The sequence below is a fragment of the Cuculus canorus genome, chromosome 1 (genome assembly GCF_017976375.1).
Source record: "Cuculus canorus isolate bCucCan1 chromosome 1, bCucCan1.pri, whole genome shotgun sequence".
NCBI lineage: Eukaryota > Metazoa > Chordata > Aves > Cuculiformes > Cuculidae > Cuculus > Cuculus canorus.
Window position 1 is genome coordinate 24380323 of NC_071401.1, and position 25317 is coordinate 24405639.

Here is a 25317-nt window from a genome sequence, read left to right on the forward strand (position 1 = left end):
GTTATTCTCACAACAGTACAAGCAGAGAAGTGGCAAATTAAAGCAGGTAAAATCATTATCACTATATTTAAATGGTGCTAAAATCCAAGATTTTTAGCACCAATGAAGATTTTGTCATTATTTAAATGAGTTTTAAACAGGCCTTGAATAGGCTCTGCAAGGCTACGTAGCCAGTGAGTGGCAGATCCAAGAGCACAGTTTAAGAAGCCCACACTCAGTTATAGCCCACGCTGCTGGTGAATCAGTCTCACTGCTACCTTCTTAACTTAGTCCTTTCCTGCTCTCCAATTTAAGTATAGAATTCAAAGGGCAGAATAATGATCGTGCGCTACATTGATGTAAAGCTTTCTCCTGTGATTTTCTAAAATTAAATTTTTATTTGTTAAAAGACTTAATGTTAAAATCATCTGTTTTAACAGACAAGAAAATGTGTTCTGCTAATAGATTCCTACAGTCTGTATACAGCCTGTTTAAATAACCTTTTTCCCATCTTCTTGGTAATCAGAGGATTTGAATTCTAATGCAACACGTTCATGCTAGAACCTGATTATATCCCAGAGCTACAATTCCGAGTGGCATCAGTCCATGGTATCTGACAGTGTGTGCCAAAAACATGTCAGGACTCCCCTATAGTTCAAATCGCCCCATAAATTCTACACTTACACAACATCGGTGACCTCATACTCCAAGCATGCCTTAATGATCAAGCAAGTGGAAACGTTCAGTAAATACACTGAATGTTTGACATTGTTATCAGTGGGTGTTCCCTGGGTCTCTTGTGAAACAATCTCAAGATTAATGTAAGGCCAAGAAGTGTCAGCCAAGTGAAACCCTTAAAAGTTACCTGAGAAAATTAAATACACGACAGTATTTTTCTATGCTAAAATTCAGTAAAGTATTTCTTAAGAGAAGTGCTGGCAAAAAAGAAAAAAGTATTTTTTTGAACAATGAGTCATCTTCACTGCTTTGACTGATCTTCCTTTAACTTATTTCTACTGACATTATAAAGCTGGGGAAAGTATGCCAGCCTCAAGAGTCCTGAGGAACTAAAGATTTAGAAATCAACAAAATCTTTACTAAAGTCCATTATAAAAATTATAGACAACTATTTCACTCTTTCAACCTCTCCAAATCTGGTCTTAGAAATACTCCCAATGAAAAAATGTTTGATCCCAAAAAGCAGTGCACTGTTTCCCCTCTACAATACGTGAAAGACTTGGCTATTTTGGCTGATGTCCATGTCAGCAGAAGGCGTTGACATGCTATAGCAACATAACGGAGGGAGATTAGAATAAAACCAGAAATCAATACAGATTTTTTTAAATTTTCTTTCTGTTTCTTTTTCCTCCCCTTCAGAAACTGCATTGACTTTAAATGGGTGCTTTCCTGTGCTGAGCATCAAGTAACATCCTGTATCAGACCTAGGGTGCAGCCTCTTAGGCCCATACAGACAGTGGGGTCGATCCACACAGCCTCAATGGCCTGAACAGAAGATAAAAGAAGAAACGTTTAACAACTTAGTGTCACAATCATCATGCTTATTATAGTCTTTCCTTTGTAGTCTTGTTAAGAACTAAACCCTGACTCTGTAAATATTATACAAACCTGATTATGTAGCTGATTAACCTGCTGAAGTGAATGGGACAACTCAAATGCTTTAAGTACATGTACAAAGGATACACAGGGCAGGGAGTGAGTTTGGGAATTTCATGTGAATATGTCTTGTATCAATACGGAGACATTAAAGAGACATTAAAAATAAAAGTTCCATAGCTAAACCTATCCACAGCAAGAATTGCAAAATAGATTTCCTGGTCTACAGGCTGGCACTCGGTCAAAAGCATTGTCTTGTTACCTTTGCTCTGAAAAGATTTCCATCAAATAATTCACATTCATAAACTGAAGGACATAAACGGAATACCACAAATGACAGTTTTGTGATGGCCTGAGCTGAAAGGAACTTACTGCCTGGGATTAAAGGTACCTGTATGACCCTACAACTTGGCTATAATACTGTTCAAGGTGGTGGTAAAAATGATGGATTGCAATCACATGTCTGTGCACTACATTACTAAGTAATGAGCTGCATTGTACTACATGTTTTGCCTTCAGGAACATCTACTTATGTCACTCTTTTTGAGTCGTCTTTTTGCAGCAGAACATCATAGTTTGATAACCAACATCTTCAGTTTCAGGGGTGTAGCATTGTGCTGAATTTTAGTCTCAATCACTGTGTGTAGAATGAAATATTTACAGCAAAATGGTCCAAGCGTTCTATAGGTAAAAAAAATAATCGAGCACGAATATTTATTAGCAGAAGTTTCCCATTGACATTTGTTCCTGCCCTGGATCCCACAGTGCTGAAGAGGCATTATGAGCATCCAGATGCTGTTCTCTGGCCTAAAGCAATTTCCTTATTCCTCATCAAAGACAAAGCTTACTTTTGTTTTAATTGCAGGGTTTTTTTTCATCTTGGGGACTTCATGTGGATAACTCCTTACTGGAATAAGATATCAGCTGTTTTGTAATAGATAATGGCTCAGTATTGATTTTTAATATGAGTAAAAGGCTACATTACAATAAACAGAAAATAGGTTTATCCTATTACAGGTAATGTCAAGAATAAAATCCTCTGTGACTCCACACACACAAACCAGACACTGCCAGGCCCAGCTGCAGGCCCCATTTTGCTAGTTTATCCAATTCGTCCTCAGTGAGTAATTGCATCTTGTCTTGTTTCTAATCTAATTCCATCCATTATCCAAGACGGATAATTTCCAGAGATACTGAACAGGGGTGGGAAAGTCTGCAAAGAATAAAAACCGTGCAAGTTTACTTTCTGATATATGCAGCCCATGACTTTCCTGCTTATACTTCTTCCATCTGAGTAGGTCTCTGCATGTGCAGAGAAGAGGAAAATGAGAGGCACAAGCCACTATGCATCCCACATGTCAGAAATGAGTGTATAGCCTGCTGTTGGTGATTGCATGAACCCCTATATTTACCTGCACTCTTTGCCTGTCCATACCTCTGTTTCTTGCCTTATGTTAGATGGGAAGCTGTCACCTTTCTGTTGTGTGCCTGCATGGCAGCTAAAACAGGGGAGCTGCAATTCAGAAAGGGTATCCTATGTCAAAAGTTAGCACAAATTAAAATGCCTCTGTGCAAAAAGGACGTGGATTAGGTTATTGTCTACATAAGGGAAAGCAGCCTAGCAGGATCAAATTGCCCATTTCTGGAAGGGCAGGGGTCTCCTCTCTCCAGCACTCTTCTCTCCATTTTTGTCCCTACAAAGCCATCTGTAAGAAGAATATCTTAGTAGCTTCTCAGTAAATGTCCTCCATCACCGAGTCTCAAAATTCAACCCAGTATTTTAACTAGGTAGTGACTTCATTGGGAAGTTAACCTGAAGGAGCAAAAGGAAAGATAAATCCTTGTCTCCAGGAAAAGGAAAGCAAAACGAAAAAGCAAGGAGTCCTTTTTTTTCCAAAGGCATAAATCAGCCTTTTAAACTTGCAGCCCCTAGGGAACTGCATATGCTAACCATAAAATCTGATTGTTTGTGAAACTGGATGTTTGTTTAATTCATTGGTGTTTATTTGCCTGGCTCATCATAATTCTTAATATGTAAATCACCCATCTACATGGATTTCAGCACATTCAGAGTTCACACCAATTTCCATACAGAAGATGTTAGAGAATTCCTGGTTTAGTCACTAGCACTTTTTTAAAGAGCCAAAATTGTGTCTCCCACTCCCAGTCCTCCACCAGTGCCTCACATCCTGCAAGCTTAGGATCCTGGGCTGCACTCCGGCTGCCAGTCTGGGTGCCAGTACGGACCCTGCTACCCTCTGTCCAGGTCGGGGGAACTGTGCCCATGTAGTGTGCTTGCCTTAAGCCCACACTTGGTCCCTCAGGAGACTCATTTGGGCATTTAGGTCTCCCAATGCCAATTTTCGAATCACAAGGGGCTCCTGTGGACCGTCATGCCAAGAGCATCAAGCAGATGCACATCTCCGTGCTGCAAGGAGGATCACATCAACAGTGGAAAATTTAAGATATCACTGCCTTAGCAAATAGATGACCTGAACTGGTCTCTCTAAGTTCGCAGCTCAAGTCCAATCCCCAAGATCAGGTACTGAAGCAAACAGCAGAGTGCATTTTTTAACACAATGTCAGTTTAAATGTCACGCCAATTTATGTGCTTTAAGGCTGTCAAAGCCACAATTCTGTTGAGTTCATTTATCTCACAGAAGGCAGCAGCATGATGGACCATAAAAACACACCACTGACACAAAAGCAGACTGAAGTTAATTTAGAAATGAAGTTAAACATCTGCTCCAAGAAACAGCTTTTTAATGCAGAGATGGGAGCACTAAACTTTGAAACATTACGGCATGTTTAACCAGTACCACGCCAGCTGTTAGACATTTTTGGCAATGGTGCAGACATTATCTGGCAAGTTCTCATGAGCAGCTGACAAGAATGAAGAGTGACAGATACAAGGAACAGAAAATGCCAACCATATGGCATTAATATCATGCTAATGTTTCAGGTGTCAAGCAGTAGTCACTTGTGTTTAATTTGAGTGCAGAAAATTTATATGGATTTTAGTGATTACACAATGTTATACACAATTACATTTACATCTACATATTGTTACAACTGTAATTTTGCCATTTAAAAGTAATAGACACTGCACTAAATTTGTCTATTTAGGCGCAATGTTGTTATCTTTATGGCTTTAATAACACATTTCCACCTCACAGGTGTTATATTTATTCCTAAAACCAGCACCGCTGCAGTCAATGAATATGTTTGTGATCCAGTCTGCAAGACACTGCTGCCTGGCACCATAACATTAGGTTGTTTTGCAAATGCCAACAGCCCACGAATGCAGCAGTCGAGCACTTTGTGGGTATATGTCCACAAAAATCAATGATGCTGATTTTATCCCCAAAGCTTCTCATCGTGCTGCCGGTGTTCACCGTGCATTTTGAAAGAAGGGGCCAGCCCCTGCCCTGCTCCTACTGGGGATGAGGATCCAGGTACTGGTAGACCATTTTGCCAGAAGAATGGCTTTGATATGGAGATTGCTTTCTGTGACATTTGCATCCATGTAAAAGAATGAAGTAGTGAAAAATCTTTAAAGCAAATTTGTGGGGAAGGTTTCCAGTTCTCATGTCATTATATGGTGACAGTACCATGCAGATACTATCAGCACCAGTGAAACTGTGCTAGGAAGAGAGAAGAGTCAGAAAGACACAGAAACTGTTGGAGCATATGTGGGAAAGATGCAGATGGGGCTGGGAAGTCTGGAGTCTACCTAGCTCTGAGAGGAAAAGAGGAAATCTTAGGTCTTGCAAACACTCCTGGATCAGTTTGTGATTCAGATCTTTGTTGTGCTCTTGAACTACACTGAAGACTAACTGAGTAGATAGGAAATGTCTACCTGGCTCACCTGCCACAGTCTCTTAATATTAAGCTGTTGGAGGATATATTTGCTTTAGCTGGAGTAAGCACTTTCTGTCATGAAAGCACCAAAAGATAGCTCAGACGTTGCAAGGCAGGCTGAATATCTGCCTGGAGATAGAAGTTGTGCCATTCTCCAATGATGTCCTCGTTACAGACGCTTGCAGAAGGGCAGGTTTCCCCCCTCTGTAGCTCTGACAGTGGCCTTTCTGGCATGATAACATTTGCATTGCCCTTAGATGAAGCTCACACTTTCCAGATTCTTTGGAAGCAGCATCTTCTGCTTCTTCTAGCAGGTCTTGGAGTCTAGCCAGCACTGAAGAGTATCCTGCAAGTCCTCACAGCCCACTGGGGCCCCTCAATTTACTACCTGTCACCCTAATATCATCTCAGCATGTCTGCTTTCTTTTGATTGCTGTACTAGTACTCCCATCAGCAGTGCGAGGCAGAGCAGCTCTGTCAGTATTTTTATTTCCTTGTTTTTCTAAAGGGCATAACCAAGTATTTTCATAAGTGCAGTCTGGCTTTTTCCTCTTTCAAAATCTCTGGGCCAAATCTGCATCTCATTTTGCTTTCCCATACAGAACTTTGCACTCAGGAGAGTTAGCTCATCACATTTTCAAAGCGATATTCAATGTATAATTCATACTAACACAGGACTGAAGTTAGTCCACACACAGCTTTCAGATTAAGCTCTGGAAACTGCATATATGTATGTAGAGAACAGCTCTGGTCATAATGCCAAGCACAATAACAATTACAAAAAGAGGAAAAACATTGCCCTCCAATTATGCCCTAAATGCTGCAAAAGCAAAGCAAGTGCAGTGTTTTGCCATAGCCAGAAGTGAGATCTAAGCCCCATAAGAGGAGATAGATTGCAGCTGTCCCATAGGAAGTCTCTGTGCTTTCATAGAATCATGGAATCATAGAATAGTTTGGGTTGGAAAGGACCTTAAAGATCATGCAGTTCCAACTCCCCTGCCCAGGGCAGGGACATCCCACTAGATCAGGCTGCCCAAGGCCCCATCCAACCTGGCCTTGAACACCTCCAGGGATGGGGCAGACACAAACTCCCTGGGCAACCTGTTCCAGTGTCTCATCACTCTCATGGCGAAGAAATTCTTCCTAATGATCAGTCTAAATCTGCCCCTCTCCTGTTTATACCCATTCCCCCCTGGTCCTATCACCACAAGCCTTAACGAATAGCCCCTCTCCAACTTTTCTGTAGGTCCCCTTCAGGTACTGGAAGGTCGCTGTAAGATCTCCTCTGAGCCTTCTCTTTTCCAGGCTGAACAAGCCCAACTCTCTCAGCCTGTCCTCATAGAGAAGGTGCTCCACCCCTCCGATCATCTTTGTAGCCCTCCTCTGTACCTCTTCCAACAGCTCCGTGTCCTTCTCATGTTGAGGATTCCAGAACTGGACACATATTCCAAATGAGGTCTCACAAGAGAGGAATAGAGGGGCAGAACCACCTCCCTCGACCTACTGGGTATGCTTCTTTTGATGCAGCCCAGGACACGGTTGGCCTTCTGGGCTGTGAACGCACATTGCTGGCTCATGTTGATCTTCTCGCCGACCGGCACCCCCAAGTCCTTCTCTGCAGGGCTGCTCTCAAGCACGTCATCCCCCATCGTGTACTGAAAATGGGGATTGCCCCGACCCAGGTGCAGGACCTTACACTTGGCCTTGTTGAACCTCATGAGGTTCTCACAGACCCACTTCTCCAGCCTATCCAGGTCCCTCTGGATGACATCCCGTCCTTTTGGTGTGGCAACTACACCTCTCAGCTTGGTGTCATCCACAAACTTGCTGAGGGTTCACTCAATCTCACTGTCAATATCAGTGATAAAGATACTAAACATCACTAGTCCCTGTACAGACCCCTGAGGGGCGCCACTTGTCATGGATGTCCATCTGGACTTTGAGCCATCGACCACTACTCTTCGAATACGACGACCCAAACAGTTTCTTATCCACCTTACCATCAACCCATCAGACCCATATCTCTCCAATTTAGAGAGAAGGATGTTGTAGGGGACTGTGTCAAAGGCTTTACAGAAGTCTACATAGATCACTTCTGTCTGTTTTCCCATGTCCACTACTGTGGTTACCGCATCATAGAAAGCCACCAAGTTGGCCAGACAGGACTTACCCTGGTGAAGCCATGCTGGCTGCCACTAATCATCTCCCTGTCCTCCATGTGCTTTAGCATAGCTTCTAGGAGAATCTGTTCCATGACCTTCCCAGGCACAGAGGTGAGCCTGACAGGTTGGTAGTTCTCAGGGTCGTCTTTTCTACCCTTTTTAAAAATGGGCACAACGTTACCCTTCTTCCAGTCACCAGGGACTTCTCCTGACTGCCACGACTTTTCAAATATCATGGAGAGTGGCTTGGCAACCACACCTGCCAATTCCCTCAGGAGGAGGGAATTTCAGTTTCAGTTTAGTACATTGTCAGTCTTGCTGTTGCACCAAGGATATCTTAGATCCATCTATCAGACAGCAATAATTTTAAGTTACCTGCCTTTTTTTTCGCTCTGAAAAGGAATGAAGCCATACAGTCTCAGTTTGGAAGTGATAACCTTAACAACTCTGCTGGTAGCAATGACTGTCAGCTCTGTGATGAAAAAAAACAGAGGAAAGAAAATAACTTTGGCAGCACAGCAGTGATCTGCATGGGCACCAGTGCACCTGCAGCACCTGTGCGGAGGAAGCAGAGATGTGCCTTCTGGCACACACCCTGCCTGATTTCTGGCCATGGGCAGAGGCACGGTGAAGGAGGAACATGCCATCCCCCGCACAGCCCCTGGTGAGGAGGATGTGAAGAAGCAGCAGACAGCAGAGCCCCGCGTGGACATGGGCAGGCAGGAGCCAGGGGACACAAACACTGCTGCTCCCTGCTCTGGTACTTATCTTGGAGTTGCTTTGGGGAATGCATTTCACATCTCTGGGTTTCTGTTCCTTCTCTCAGCTTTTGTTTGTGATCTTTTCAGAGCAGGACTGTCTCTTAATGAGTGTTTATACACTGACTAGCACGATGATGCCCTGATCTTGCTTGAGGCCTCTAGGCATGACTGTAATACAAATAATAAATCATCATCAAAAAACAGGACTTGCACAGATCCATAAATTCTGTCATAACTCATAGCTGAAGTATCAGCAGCTCACAGACATGTGGCAAGGTCAGAGAGACCATGAAGGGCCAGAAGAAGTGACTCCACACAGAAAATAGGAGGTACTGAATGGCTTTGAAATATTTTTAATATCTGTCAGCGTTTTACCTGTGTTCAGAGCTGATTTCCTTTATTGATGTGACCTTCTGACTGCAGTGATGTGGCTGGGAAAACCATTGAGCCACATACCACAGCAGAAGGCAATAGCTGTCACAAGGGTACAACCTGTAAGAAAACACGCACTAACAGTGGCAGGTGTTTCCCATCCATGGCTTCTGTGCTGCAGTCCCCCAAGCTGTACTGAGAACACCACGCAACCAACCAATTCAGCAAAATCATTTCTTTGTCCTTTTTTGGAGGTCTAAAGACCCTTATTTGTATCTTTTCTCTTTTTCTTCTCTGTTCTCTGGAGGAAAGCTGTGTGGGTATCTCATTCAGCAGCTCTGGAGACCCTCCCTCCTGCCTGTGAGTCAATGCAGCTGTACAGAAGGCATCACAGGCTGGGGAGCTGCTGCTCTTCCCCGACAGGCATTCCCTGGCAGCCTTTGGGCACGTGGCTAAGCTCCCTGCTGGACCCATTGTTGCTCAAATTGGCACTAGTCAACAACATGCTTTGCAAAAGCTGTCATCGCACTCTAGGATTACACATTTTTTCAGTGTCCCCTAACCTGTAGAGGCAAAGAGTTTGGGAGACTGGAGCATAACAGGAAAGAGTTCACTGCAGAAATGCAAGGAGCCGATGGTAAAAAACCCAGCAGTTATGTCCATTCAAAGCAAGCCAAGTAAGCATACAAAAATCTTTAAATCATTATATCTGGCAAGAAGCCATGCTGTGTTTTCTGCTTCTCGAAAATATAGTTTCAGTAAGCTGAATAGCAAATGAAAAAGAAGCACTAGGGAAGGCTCAAGCTCTATTTAATTGAAAGTATTTTGTTCTTGATGAACTGAAGGATCTACTCTCTTTTTCTCTGTAGTTTCGCATCTTCTGGGTAACAAAGACCAGTCTCCTCCTTAAACCTAAGATTAGAAATTTCAAAATATTTTTATATATTTCAAAAGAAATCTAGTCTTTAAAGTTTTCCCTGTTGTAGGCTACTGAAAGCTAGCCTGTCTGTCATGTTTATTTAATGGTTTACTCAACAGGGAATACCATCTTATTCCCGGTTTTGACTGTATTGTCAGGAGCTTCTTTAGTGAATCCTGTTTGCCAGATGACATTGTTTGTTAGATAGGCAGTTACAATAAGAAGGATTTTTTAATAACTAATCTTCTAAAAACTTTAAATTTGGTATTAAGGACTCTAAATGAAACCAGGTTATTATTCAATTACCTTGCCAAAATCATGCATGCTGTTGAAAGAAAGAAATCAGTCCCGGTTTCAGATCTAGCAATACCAGAATAACACCTCCTATCCTGTCTTTGTGGAGTAAATCTCTGTAACTAGGATAAGAATTGGGGCAAACTGCTTTGGCAGAGCAGACAGCATAAAACAGATGAACACAGAGAATTAAAACAATGGAACAGGAAGAAGAAAGTTGGAAGGGCTGAGAAGTGACATCAAATAAAGGAGATGTGAAACAGATGTGCCAGAACCTGGGTGAGGTTGTGCTTTGGGATAAATCAAACAGACAACAGCACAAGGGGCAGTTTTCCTGGAGAGACAGGCACTGCAGTAAAGTGCTTTAAAGAAGAGCTTGAATTCAGAGAATATGCTATGATCCATATAACAAATGCATTAGGCACTGAGAGAGAAAAGCCAACAGACAAGAAGATCCAGCATAAGAAGATCCAGCATAAAAAAATCTTCAAACAACTGTAAGGCTGGACAAAAAGCAGAAATTTTGAGTGCACAGGAATCAGACTTGTGAAAGGTAGACACTACCTGAAGTCAAAAGGCACATCAGTTTTCCTGAAGAAAGTAATTCAAACAATTTGGATTGCCCTTCAGCATGACGTAAGTGGGCTACTGACATGCTTAAACATAGATGCAATGACACTAAAACATTGCTTGGACGTTTTTGTCCTTCATTTTACTGCTGCCTTGACAATGCAACTGCCCATAACGCACTGCCAATAGGGCCTTCCCTTCACAAGGCATCACCAAAAGGGTCCTCTCTCTAGGCTGACTATGCTTGTATTTTGCTATATGAAGGCCAGATCCTGGTAATGTCAAGCGAGCATCCCATCCTCAGTGCAATATTCAGACACTCTCTGAACTACCTCATTTAAATCTATAAAAAAAGCTCTTTGCATCCTGGTTTCAGGAGATCAATTTGTCATCTTCTCCCATCCTCCCCATAGACACTGATTTGTGGTTCTCTCTGTAAGGTTCTCAACTTTAATCTCACTTTTTCTATCAAATCTTTCAGCTTGTGAGACTGACTTCTCCTCACTTTGCCCAGCAGCAGATTCAACTTCCAGTATATCATCTGCCTCTCTTGCTTTCCTTCCACTCACACATAAAGTAAACTTAGTAAATTTTAAACATGGTTTTAAATATAGTTAAAAACTTTAAAAATAGTTAAAAACTTTAAATATAGCTAAGTTTAATCTTTAATATGGCTAATTTAGTAAACTTATCTTCAAAGTCTCTCCTTGAAACCTACTTCTGCTGTGGTGTCCTGCAGCTAATGCTCCTCTGACTGTGGTTAAGTGAATCTGTGCTTTGGTTTCTACTTCTGCTTTGTACTTTCTGCTTCTTCTGCCTGCTGTTTTTTTTTGTTGCCATCCTATCTTCCCAATCCTCAGTGCAGGTAAGTTTGGAGCAAGATGAGGCTGTGAAGCCTTCTGACTGTCAGTGCAGTCACTGTACCACAAAGAAAAGTCTTCATAAAAGACAAAGTCTTCACTATGGTCTATTTGCTCTTACCACCACCATGTCCAGGAAGGCTAGGAGACATCTGTTGTATCAGTGTAACAGCCTTGACCTCCATCTGCCCTTTGTCTTTCCAGCTGTAGGGATCCACCCTGGTCTCTTATTAACAACATAAAAATAAAAACACCATCTTGTTTTCCCACCTCCAGGCAGCTGCAGAGCATTCCCCAACCAGGTGTAAGCCAAATCTCATGTCCCTGGAGTCCTAATGCTTGGGAAACCAACTAAGTTGTCTTGGTTTGCAATCTGTGAAAAGTAGCATTTTCCCTCATACTCTATGCCTTTCAGATAGCTTAATCTGGGATCAACAGTGAGGGGAGATGATATGGGCTGAACTCATGGCAAAGGAATGCAACAGAGAGAATGACAGTAGCAGAGGAACAAACTACATACTGGGATATTTCATTCCTCAGCTGTATAATTCACTATCTCAATAAAGACCAGCATTAGTTACCCTCCCTGTTGTGAATCCTAGTGTTCCTGTTTCCTTACTGCGCTGGCCTACAAGGCTTGGGCTCCTCAGAAGGCTTTTCTTGGCTATCTTGGCTCTACAATCTGTTGACTGACTCAGCCCTGGAGCCGTCAGCCAAAGAACATAGTTAGGAAAGGCTGGCCTCCTTGACTAACTTGGCCAGAGCCACCTGGCATGCGGAAAAGAAGAGATGTGGGATTTACTTATGGGTGCAGCTCTACCAGTGAAATCATGCACATGGTCTCTAACATTTTTTGCATATGTCCTAAGCCCTGCCAGACTTCTGCAGGCTTTCCCATTGCCGTTCTGCCCCTTTAGTGTCTCCTGGAGGAAAGATATGGAGCTGGCCAGAGCATGGAGAATAATAGTGTCCCAGCTCACAGTCACATTGCCTGAGGCTGCCTCCAGCAGTCAACCTTCAGCCTTCTTTCCATCATTTTCTTGGCACTTTGTAGGTTCATCAACAGATTGGATTGCTGGCCAGAACATGCGCAGGTGCCACAGCTCTACAGCACACTCAGAGGCACGATTCCAGGAGTTCCCCATCCCTGCTTCCGCTGAGGTCAAGGCAGAGTCATCATCAGCTGCTGCTCACACAAAGACATGACCCTAAATGCACAACTTTATAAGCATATTGGAGGAACACACACTGATGACAGAGACTTTGAGGTAATCTAAATCTTAGGTGAGAATGAACACTGTGAAGCTAGAAGCTAGTTTCAAAGGAAGATTTCATTTGGCCATATCTTTAATCTGGTAATTGATTAAAAGAAGAAAAGTTTCAGTGACTAATTTCTACAGGATCTGAAATATAACAGGTTATTAAATGCACATCCCAACAGTTGCAGAATCTGACAGAGACTTTGTTCTCCCCGAGCATTTTGAAATAGAGTATTTCAGATGATTAAATAGCTAATAAGGTCAGAGTCTTTGCTAAGTAGATGGATACCAGTAATATGGCAAAGGTAATTATACACTTCTGTCAAAAAATTCTTGACTTAAAATATTTATTCACAGACTGAAGCTAATATGCAGGTCTCAGGTAAGGAGAAAATACTTTAGCCACTATTAAAAGGTTTCCAATTTGCTCTACTGTAGGAGCTTTCAAATACAACTAGTTTCAAGATGTATTTGAAGATTGTGTACTTCTTTTTGCAAGGTAAATTCTCACCAGCTGTCACATTAAACTATTACTTCCATTAATCACAACCTTATGCGTTTTTTTTTTGGCAGTACAGGGATCTGCATCTTTAGGTTGTTTATATCTTTTGCTCCTTCACAGGTATTAGACAGTTGGTATATTTGTACCTCTCTAAAGTTGCAGAGTGATAAGAGGGGATCAGAGGAACAGAAAACACTGTTAGGGATGCTTGCACAAAAACCTATGGAAGAGTCCTGCATGCACAAAATTATTCATTTACCTCTCTCTTGATATTTCAGCCTGGTGTTTGGGACTTTTTGGTTTTGGTTTGGTTGATCTTTTAGATCCTTTCCTTCCTCCTTGTGAGAGACTTTAGAAAACCAGGGTGTCTTTTTATATCTTACACACACAGGTATGTTAGGTAATACACAGACTCCAGAAAATAGTTATTTACGTCAGTAAATTATCCCATTATCATAGAGGAGCATGTAGCAGATCTTGTATTTACACTGAAGCTAGTTTAGCTATGATTGCTTTTTCCTGGTTTATAAAAATGTAATAGATGCTCGTTTCCATTTAGTTGTGCCAACACACATCACACAGCAATGGCTGTGTCTGCTTTGATTTGCATTTCTTGATGTCATCTCCTTTGTCTACTTTACCACCTCCCCCCCTCAACACACACTTTTTCCTCTTTGAAGCTCTCTCTTGAGGACTCATTCCTATTTTAAAAACAGTAAGAAATCAGAGGACAACGGCTCAACTGTAGAGCAATAAAAGGTATTTTAAAGATATACCAAACATGTTATTGCATTCCTCTCGTACCACTTCAGCAGCACTGCATTTCTCAGACAAAGCATTTCCAAGAAGCTGGGAGCTGCTGGGCATGAGTGTACAGCACACAGGCTGGAGGAAGAGTGCTGAAGACCAGTAAGATCCCACTGCACACGTGGCTGCCTCTGCCACTTGTGTCTTCAGCGTGACCATCTGTGGGGTAAAGAACAATCCATGCTCACCCCACCTATAAAAAACAGCATGGAGATGATTGTGACTACAGCTTCATAAGCAGCTTAACTTGCTCTGACAATGTTAAGAAATGCTCTCGCAGATTTCATGTCCACACATAGTAAAACACACGTAAACACGAGGTGCCAGACCCTGAGCTCCAGCTCCAGCTTCCACATTAAGAAGATGTGCCATGGCCAAGAGAAGATTGCTGGTTTACTGGATCATGCTGATTGGTTGTAAAAATAGTCATACCAAAACCAAAAGCAGAACTGTCCCTTAGTTATTCTTTATTCACTGCTAAATGTTTGCTTAGGTTGTGAAGGCATTTACACTTCATGCCGTGGTTAGACCTAAGGTTTCAGTTTGTTCCCCGTTCTAGTGAAGTTTGAGTGTAATATATAGTATTTTAACCTCTACTTACTGCATTGACCATCAGCTACTTTCAGTGACAATAAGAAATTGGTGACAAAAATGACTATTGTGGTTGTAACTGCAGCGTTATTTATAAACAGCTAGATGCAGAACAAATGCAATTTAAGTTTCATTGTGAGCAATATTCAAACCTGGATCTCCCTAATGCACAATTCATAGCCGTTTAAATTGTAGTCATTACTCTCATACTGCAATACTGTTTGTCATGATAAAGGGAAATTACTTTTCTGCCAATTACTCCTGCAAGATTAGTTAATTTACATTTGCAAAGGCTATGGAACAGCATCTCAATTCCATGGAGATATTTTTCAGAAGCATTTGGAAATCTAAGGTTTTGGGGAAAAAGTAAATGGTAGTCAACTTTAAAATGTAAAAAACGACAATGCATATATCCCAAGGTCTTTGTAACCCAATAAAGAGCAGCAACGAAGAGATGATACATCACTTACAGACTTCTAACTTTAATATTGCAGAAAATTGTACTGGGGATCTGGAAGAAGCATGCTCTTATCTGCTTCAGTACTGGGCAGCCAAGCTGACAGCATTTAAGTCACTGCTCCTGACTACATGTGAGCTGTGCATGCAAATAGTGTATATAAAACATCCTACCCTTTGGCATCCCCTTCTGCTAACTTCTTTATGTTTATTTAATCCATGTTGGGATGGAGACAGCAGGAGCCAAAAATGTGAGGAGGAATGTTATTTTTACTTACTTGCTTGGAAATTGTGAGTTTTAGCATGCCTGACTCGGATACCAACCTAAGGCATCACATCTCCTGATTCTAGCAGCATAATTTAAGGTGCTGAAGTTTGGTGTCTGAGCTCCTTAGAGGGCTGATGGAGTAACTGAGTGCAATGGTGCCTGAGGGACAATGCAGTGTTCTTCCACTGTGCCTGAGAAACTGCTTCAGGAAGGAGTGCCAGAGCATGTCCTGGATTCTTCTCACTAAAAACCAGGGGTGGTATGAGAGGGAGCAGCAGCCGTGTGTCCTGCACCCTCTGCAATGCTCTTGGGAGTGAAGACATTGGCAGTGGATGTGCCAGGATATGGTGGTGTAGCTCTCTAGCCTGCAGGGATTCACATGCCCATATTCCCAACACAGAGAGTAAAATTTCCAGGGAAATAGTGGAAAGGCCTTTGGAAAATACAGCATTCAAGTGAGACTTCAAGATTTATTACTGAGTGGGCAATTTTACAAACTACCTCTGCCCTGCATCCAGCCAGGATTGCTTAAACCACCTTGAAGCTGAGGTCACGGATATTTTTTTGTGAGTAAAGCTGAACCTGTGGACTGCAGACACATCATGTAGGTGTATTGCTACCGACTATCCGCAGCTGGCACCATGGAGCTCAACCTCTAGGTGTTACTGCAATTAAAATGATGAAATATCAACAGGCATCGTCCTCAACACTGATGCTTCTGTTCAGGCATGTCAGACTCTGCTGATACTGATATCCTGATCCTATACTGGCATCAGAGCTCTCATAGCATTTTGCAATATTTCAAATGTTAATCTCCACCAAATTCCAGCAAATACAGCCACAGTACTCCTTCCTGATAGTGCTGCTTTGGTACAACAAGGGGCAGAGTGTCTTTATCTTTCCTCCCCAGCCTGAGTCGTGTGTGGTTGTTGCTGGGCTTCAGTGCAGAATGTTTCAAAGGCAGAAATGACACAGAAGGGAGTTCTCTGAAGAGTTAGAAAGTGTTTGAGGGCACCTTAATTATGTTATTTCTGTTCCAGTTAGGTTTAGTGAATTTGCAACACTGCTCAACCCCCAACTGGACTCTGCTCCAGCCATCTGCTGAAAACTTCACAAAGTACTTAAAAATAATGAATGTTTGTGTTGCCTTTACTTATTTTCCATTTCAGTTTCCTGGATGCCTTTGAGATGCATTTTCTTGGTTAACATAAATGCTAGAATCCTACCTTGCACAAAAGATAAAGCCACATTTGTTTCCAAGAATTAGGTGGGCTTAAATTCTGCTGGTTAATAAAGATAATTTGATTGTCCTCCTGTATTTGGCCACACCTTGAATACTGTGTTTGGCTTTGGGGCCCTCACTACAAGAAAGACATTGAGCTGCTGAACCATGTCCAAAGAAGGGCAAGGAAGCTGCAGAAGGGTCTGGAGTACAAGTCTTATGAGGAGCGGCTGAGGTAACTGAGGTTGTAGAAAAGGAGGCTGACGGGAAACCTTAGTGCTTTCTACAACTACCTGAAAGGAGGTTGTAGTGAGGCGGGTGTTGGTCCCTTCTCCCAAGTAACAAGTGATAGGATGAGAGTAAATGGCCTCAAGTTGCACCAGGGAGGTTCAGGTTGGATTTTGGGAAATACTACATAAAGGGTTGTCAAGCATCAGGCCAGGCTGCCCAGGGAAGTGGTTGAGTCACCAACCCCGCAGGTATTTAAAAGATGTGCAGATGTGGTACTTAGGGACATGTTTTAGTGGTGAACTTGGCAGTGTTAGGCTTATGGCTAGACTTGATCTTAAAGGTCTTTTTCAACCTAAACAGTTCTATGATTCTATGAAGACAGGTGTAAAGATAGAAAAGTATAAATACATGTATATAGCTATAAAGATACAGACTGGAATTGTTAAAGTTTAAGCTTGAGATGGTGACAGACAATATCCAAAATGATTTTCATACTTCTTTTTCTTTGGCCAAAATCTGAAACATTCAAGTCAGTCCCACTTGCTTGCTCACAATTTAGGTCTTCAGATGTCCCTTTTTATACTACAGTTAATTCCTTCATTTGTGTCACTGCAATGATATGCCAGGGAAAGGGCTCTTTGCCCTTTCTTTCATAGAGGAACAGACATGCCTCAAACCATAGCAGTTCCTGGTTCTGTAAACTGTTGGAAAAGGTAGTCTTCATGTGATACCTAGATATGCCGTTCACACTGCCTTAATTTCAGCACATAATGGAGTGGCTGAGTTTAATTGCTGAAAAATCTAGTTGTGGTTGTAAATGTTTGGAGACTAACTGTATTTGGGTTCCCTCTAATTTTTCTGGATAAAACTGGAGAGCTCGTGGTCTGGACTGCTCAGCAGGGCTCCTAGCTTCTGCTCTGCATAATCCTGTTGCAAGTGTGTGAACCCAAATGATGCATCTACCTTTGACACATGGATACTCCTTTTTTTTCCTGAGAAGCCAGAACCTGCAATTTAAGGTAATTTAATTTGTCTTCACAACAATGTATTATGCATTAATTAAGGTAACATAATTTGTCTTCAAAACAGAGTATTATTCATTCACCCTAAGGCATGAAACACATAGCATAAAGCGTAAAAAACATCAGAGGTACATAGCACTACTCATGCCCTCATCTTTCCCTTGCCAGCTTTTGTGCTTTTTCATTTTCAGCTCCAAGAAGCATTTCTGTTGTATTAGCATGACTCTGTTTTTTCAGTGCTTTCCTTTGCCTTATAACTCCCTTCCTTTCACAAATTGCTTCTGGAGAGCTTCTCTCAGGTGGCTCAACAGCCTCAATTCCACAAAGATTTTATGAGATCATAGTGTGATACTTCTCAGGCCTGGAAAAACAATGATATTAGCAGTGTTGCAGCCAAGGTGTTATCTCTTAGGTCCACAAACCTCCTTGAATTTGCAGATTCTTTTGAAAGTGCTAAGCCACTGATTCTCTTCTTCTGCCTGATCCCTTTCATAAACCTTACTGACTAACTGCATGACAAATACTCCCATCTCACCAATGCATATGTGGAGGCAGAATATTCATTTTAAAAATAAATATATCAAGCACATTTCTCTAGTTTCCTAGTGGAACTACTTATTCCAAAATAACAGCCTGCGATACATTCTCATCATCAACAGAATGCTAAATACTTATTAAAGATAAGATGGTTATAAAACTTTAAAGCTTTAATATTATAAATCTTTACCAAAGTTTTGTAATTAGGTTGCAGACATCATATGACTATTTTGTGTTACAGGTAAACCTTTTGCCCAAACAGAATTTAGTTATTTTGGACTAACAGAGGGCTGTTGTTGAGAGCATGCCTACATAGCACAAAAATACCTGAGTAATGATAAAAAGTACTTCAAAAGAAACTATTTTAGCTACAGTTCAGCTGAGCCTTAGCTTCATTTAATCCTCACTTCAACGGTAGATATGACCACACTTAATTCTAGGAATTTGTGAAGCACCAAAAAGCACCTATTTGCCTTTTGGCTTCCTTGGTGGGTTTTTTTGGTGATGCTATATGTTTAGAGACTTGAGTGCCACTGGAAATTTACACAGCAGGTAGCACTTGTAATGAACTCCTTAAAATGTGAACATAGTGTGTTTTTGTTTCCCACTTAGAGTAACCAGGAAACCAGCCTCACCCCAGACCCTATGCGAAGTCCTCTTCTTAAGATCCTTTTGTTGCTTGGGCATTTCCAGCTGGCACAGATTAAATGCTATTGGTAAAAATCTCACAGAATTCAGTTCTTTAGTTGCAGCAAGTGAGATGCAAACCAGCTGTTTCTGATGAGCAGTAGGAGTATGAGCTGACTGTCCCATCTGAGACATGGCAAATTTATGCCTTTGGGATGAATTTCAGAATATGGGACAGAGTCTGTAGAGAGCTACAGAAAACCTCTCCTCTTTTTAGGGCAGCAACTCTGGACTGCCCTGACACGCAGAACAGGGAAATAAAAGCAGCCATAAGGAAGCCCCACCTATAGTACAAAATAATCCCATTAGTGTCTCCATGACAAGGACCTGCGAGATACTGTGCTGTGTAAGTGGCCATGGGAGCAGTGTGGTTGTCATCACAAAAGAGGCAGAAACAGCACTCTCTCTATGAATAGGGAAGAAGCTTCCAGAAGTCCCAGAGTATCACAGAAAGCAATGCTTTCACAGAAAGAAGCCAAGCTTCCTAAACCCACATCATCAGTGAAGAACAACATAAACCTAAAAGTTATCACAGAAAACTTAAAATCTTTCTGAGCAGGAGGAAAGAAAAGAGAGTAACACATACACTTTATTGCTCGAGGTACATGTGAAAGGGTTAGACAAGACATGATGTCAAGTAGCACCTTTCTGCAAAACCATGCAAAGTTTGAAAAGGCATAACGGAAGCTGGTGGAATCGAAGTGAAATTGTGCTATTTAACCTTTTCTTTTGGAAGAAGCTGCTGGAAACACTACTGGAAGCTGGGAGGACCACAGCCATTCTTCTACTCGAAACATGCGCAACTGCAGTAGCTCTTGTTTATCTCCTTGCCCAGCATGCCAGCTGCATGTATGGCACCGCGTTCCAACTCTGGTCACACTGGAATGAATCCAGGGTCATGTCATTGACTTTGATTAAGTTATCCTTTATTCATGCTTGCCTAGCTGAGAATCTGGCCCGTTCTATCTAGGTAGGAATATCTAATAGAGAAAAGACTGCCCAATTAAGGAAAGAAGAACCAGACTATGTCACATGATGAGGAGACATTTTGCATTATAAGGATTATGGAGGCCCTTTAGTTTAAGGACTTTATCAGCATTTAAAGGACAGGCCACACTTACAAACCATATTTAGAGATCACATCAATTAAGAGGCATCTCGGGCTGAAATATGTTTAGTCTCATGGTTTTTCTCTGTGAGAGCATTTTTCTGTCAGTACCAAATTCAGCTTTGGGAAAAACACTGTGTTTTGTTCTGCTGAATAAACCTGGAGTGTCCCTGAGGCAGTGACCAACAAAAGATAGAGGAAAGGAATGAAGGCAAGGGAAATTTATCACCACTGCATTATTTCCAATAAGTTCGGATTCACTCAGGCCGTGGTTTGATGATATTGTAAATCTGACTGTAGAGAAGCCAGAGTTGTAACAAAAACTCTGCAACCAAGGATTATGAGTAGCAAAATGGTATAGATTTACTCTAGTAGTTCATTTGTTAAAGAAGTACTGACATTTTCTTTTTAAGAGGCAATAGCCTGAATTGCCTCATTGCCAGTTGTACAAAGCTGGTATACATCTCATGTTATGTGCTCTGACTAATCCAGCAGAAATGCACTTGTATGCCCACACCTCATCTGGATGCTGTTTGTGTTGCTGCATGATCTGGAGGTGCCTAAATGACGAATGAGTTGTAGTGAATCCACCGGGTGTGGGATTTCTGCCATACCTAGTTAGCAACAACAGGACACTGATTTTTCTTTTTGTATCACCTTTGAATTTCATGCGGGTCCACCAAAATATAAAAGTATAAACAGAGGCAATGCACTTGCCAAGGCACAGAAACATGAAATTGCTTGCTTCCTAAGGAAAATATATGATAAATTGAGAAGGATGTTGGATGGTTTTGAGTGGCGAGAGAGAGATGTGAAACAATCCTATCCGGACCTTTTTTTAAAGCATGTATCTCAGCTTTATTAACAGCTAAGCGAATCAAGAAAAGTTCCAACATATAGCTCTTTTCACTCATGATTGTATATAACATAACATCCTAGGATGACAGAGGTCATTCTAGACCATCCTGGACATTTTCCATAGGAAAGTGAATATATCATAAGCCTGGAGTTGCAAACTGCCTGCTCAGGTTTGAACTCCCGAACTGGGTATCAGCCCTAGAGCTCTTCCACAGAAAATCATGTCATCATTCCTATTCAAACACATGCAAGAAAGAGTAGGTAATTGATGTTTCAGCTGCAAGATTGTGTGCACTAGTAAGTCCTCTGTTAAAATTATTTCTATAAATCTGCATCATAGTGGACAATATTCTCTCAAATCAATTTCCCACAATCATCATTAATTGGCCAGCTTGCTAACACCTGGTACCAACAAGTTTTTCACCTAGTGAGTGCAGTGCCATGTAATGGTAACAGCAGGTTTTAACCTAATCCCTCTCCATACACATGCAAACACAAATGACACCCGTGACAGACACACAGACCAGTCTGATATTTGCTGATAACTCCTAGGAGATTCTTTCTCAACATAACTATTCCTGCTGAAACATATCTTCCAGCAGAAAAGATAATTTGAAACCATTTCCTGATAGACTAATTGCATTCACTGAAAAGAGCATCCTCCTCCTCAGCACACAGTTATTAGTTTAGCTGCAAATGCAGCTAACACTTTGTGAAGTTTTCCAAAGCAATAATTATTTCATCTTACGAGAATCCACAACAGCTTGCTTGATAATGAAAAGTTACTCTGCAGAGATATACTTCATGCAAAGTTGCACACCAAAAAAAAAAAAAATTAAAAAAAAATAGGCATTTAAAACTGATGTTTATATTCCACTCACAGTTTTGAAGTCTAAAGCATAAAACTTCTTTGCAGCTGTAGCTCCAAGCTGTCTGGAAAGATAATGCAGTCCATCAGATATCCTGGTTTTGTTTCTTGCACAAAAATATCATCTGTCATAGGCACAGAAGCTGACTTCAAGGGCCGGCCCCTTCTGTGGAGCACACCAATCGGGGCACCCTGGGAGCACATGTGGAAAGCTGCTCCCCGGTCACGGACAGTGTATGGTCTTAGGGACCCTGGTGCCAAACGAAGGTGGGTGCCAGCGGAGCGTGGTGCCGGAGGTGCCCCAGCCAGGGCTGCTGAGTCCTGAGCCCCAAGCCCCACCACTGGAGGCAGGGGAAGAGTGACCTTGGCCATGGGGGCAAAGGCAGAGCCTTTCACAGACCACCTCAGGGCCACTGGTCCTGCAAAATCAGAGCAGGAGGCCAAGAGCTATGCTTTGCTGCTTCTGCTCTTATTCATTACTGTTTTAATTAAAATATATATATATTAAATGCTTCTTCACTTTTTCTCCTAGTTGCATTTCTAATCCCATTTATGGCTTCTTATTCCAAGCTTCATCCCTGCAAAACCATACCTCCTGAAAAGGCATCGCCAGCCTGTGGTAACAGGGGGCTGGCAGTGCTCTGGCCCCCGTGGGTCAGCCTCCTCTGGGTTTTCCTCTTTTTCCCTGACAGCTGATCCTCTCCCCTGGCCCCACGGCTGGCCATCCACAGGCTCCCTGCTCCTCTGCCCCCACTGCCTGCCATGCTGCAGCTGCACGCAGCTTTGCTCCGCGCCTGTCAGTCAGAGAGGTCATTTTCTTTTTGCATTTGTTTAACCTGAAGACATTAGAACTGCTTAGAAACCGTACTCAGAGATATACACTCACAGCTTTCAGGCTTGCTGTGTGCTCAGCCAGCGCCTAGGCGGGGGGGAGGGGGGGGGGCGAAAAATGTACGTATATTAATAGGAGTTGAAAGTGCAGCAGTATCACAGTGCACAAACTCAAAAATCTGACCAGGCACAGGTAAGCCTGATGAACTAACATCTGTAGATTTGTTTTCACTCCTGGAAGCGTCCTTGCGAGTCACAACGTGCTGGGAAGGGAAACCAGTAAACATACCAGTGCAAAAACTGCACTTTTTCGAGCTGAAGTATAAGACCTGAAGGCCTCCTCATCTCGCACCTCTTATAATCCCACTACTGGCTTTATTAATTCAGAATAGTAGCTTTATTTGATCAAACAGCCTTACGTTTGCAGACAAGTGCAGTTAGGACTGCCTGTAATAAGAAATGCTAGCTCTAGTCTGTGAATAATGTGCTTGTTTAATTAAATTAATTTTGTTTCTAAAGTCTGGCTTAGTATATTAGTAAGTCACTAGAGGCTCATTTTGCATTACGTTTTCTATGGTGGACATAATCAGGCTAGTTAAAAACTTTGACAAATTTCTTTTTCCACCCCCAGAACCCATCAATTTCTCTCAGGAAAAATTCTCACAGAAAGACACTGAGATGGGATGGGCTTCGATCAGTGAAATAAGTTCCTGCCGGTTTCAGGGTGGAATTTCCCATTTCCAGAGGCTGAGGCCAGCGTGCCCCGAGCAGGAAATAACTCTCCATCAATAAGAGCCAAGAGCTGTAGTGGAAGCAATGTCTTTCATCAGCCGACGGCGAGGCAGGGAGGAGCGAGAGGGACGGTCTTTGGGGTGTGTAAGGTTTTTTTTTTCAGATCTACAACAAGGATCAAACTTGTTTCCAGTTCCCAGCAAGGAACATTTTGTTCAGAGGTTTCCGAGCTGGGAGTGTCCGGGGCAAGGCTGGCTGGACGTTTTCCTGCCTGATCCTGATCCCGCACCCAGCTGCGTCAGCCTGCCTGGCTCTCATTGGAGCTGGGTCTTGCAGCATGATGGGGACTAACCTCCATCTCCTTTTGCTGCTGAAGAAGATGCACCATTCAGCAGCAATTTGGAGGGAGAAGCAGAGGGAAAATGTTGAGCCTCGTAAAATGGGTATTTCCAATGATCCTAAAACCTTGCTGGGGTGATACAGAGGAACCCAGATAGAAATCTTCCCTGTATGGGAAGACCACCAGCTCTGTTACACCAACACCTTCACTGGTTTTTCATGGGTTTTGAAAGGGTCTAGTTTCATTGTTCCTTTTTTGATGCCATGCAAGGTGGAACCTCCAAAAAAGATAGTTCTGCCATATCCAGCCTCATACCCACCCAGCAGTGATAAGTGGGACTGTGAATCTGCACTGGCAGACCTGAGACCTTAACTTTTGGCATGTTGGTATTGATCATAGCCATGGAGAGGGTGGCACTGCTGGCTCAAATTTGCATCAGGCCTGGGAAGCTCACTCTGCCAGCCTTTATTAAACACATAGCCAAGCCAGCTCTTGAAAGCATGCATTAATGGCTGAGATTTAACAAGTCAGCTTACCACAACAGTTCAAGATGAACTGTCCTGTCATCTCTCTCAGCCTATTTACTTACCAACACAGCGCAGCTCCTGGCAGGACACACATGCCATCTTTTGATTCCCAGGTCTATTGCAACTCACTGGCAAGCCTTTTTGCTCAACTCCCGGCATATATTTTTTTTTTCCTCTCCCTTTAGTCCTGATTATGCCTGACTGAGTCATACTAAATTCCTGACCTTGATATTTACAGCCTGCAAATATTTGTAGACTTATCACATTGCCTGTGAGCCACTGCTTCACCAAGCTTTATGTATAGTTTTCATCATTAATCAGTTCCTCCATCCCCTCTGTTTTTGCTGCTCTTTCCTGTAGAGTTTGCAGGTTTTGTTTCTAAACAACAACAGAGCGAAGTTTAATTCTCTTCTCTTAAAGAAGATCAATAGCTGGACCAAAAAAGGCATATTAAGGGTAGTTTAAGGAAGATTTGTATTTGATCTGATCAACTCTAAACTTCATGTTGGTTTTGTCACATTTGTTTGGATGAGTAGAATTTTATTGAAATCCTAATGTCACAAACTTTTGCATTCTCTTTTGCGCTAATAATTCACTGTCTTGGATAAACCCATTGACTTGCACGAAGGCATCTGAATGTGCAGGTAAATATGTGTGCAAACAATCGTATGGTTACAGGCTCAGGATGAGACCTTCAGCGGTACTAATTTTCACAACTGCTGGAGAGGAGGGGTCTCTGCAATCCAGACACAGTGCCTGGGAAGGGTTTCAGCTCTGCCTGAACCACCAGTTGCAAGTGGTGATTTAGGAGCAAGCTGCTGGATCAGTGGTCAGCTGAGAAGGTTGGTACCTGCAGCAGCCCCTCTGTATCTTGTCTGTGTTAGCCCACAGCCAAAGTGCAAACAGACATCTGAGTAAAGAGAACCGTGTTGCAACATCCTGTGAATACTCCTTGCATCTCTCTAACCTTTGCCACTGAACGTTGTGTGGTTGCCTATGGCACAAATATTACTTTACTCTGCTAAAGCTCCCACTGGAGTCTTACTATACTTACTAAGTCTTAGTGGGAGTTGAAGGAA

The 25317-nt window shown here is 42.3% G+C and overlaps 1 protein-coding gene across 3 annotated transcripts in view; it reads right to left on the reverse strand.

The window, feature by feature from the left end:
• The window catches only part of STARD13 (StAR related lipid transfer domain containing 13), a 309317-nt gene extending 287347 nt beyond the window's left edge, over positions 1–21970 (reverse strand). Inside the window, exon 1 of one of the 3 annotated variants that reach the window (XM_054050879.1) lies at positions 21822–21970. The gene's annotated coding sequence lies outside the window, so the exon portion shown is untranslated. The remainder of the gene's footprint in view (positions 1–21821) is intronic. The other 2 variants (XM_054050950.1, XM_054051117.1) reach the window with 2 other exon arrangements.
• Between the last annotated feature and the right edge of the window lie 3347 nt (positions 21971–25317).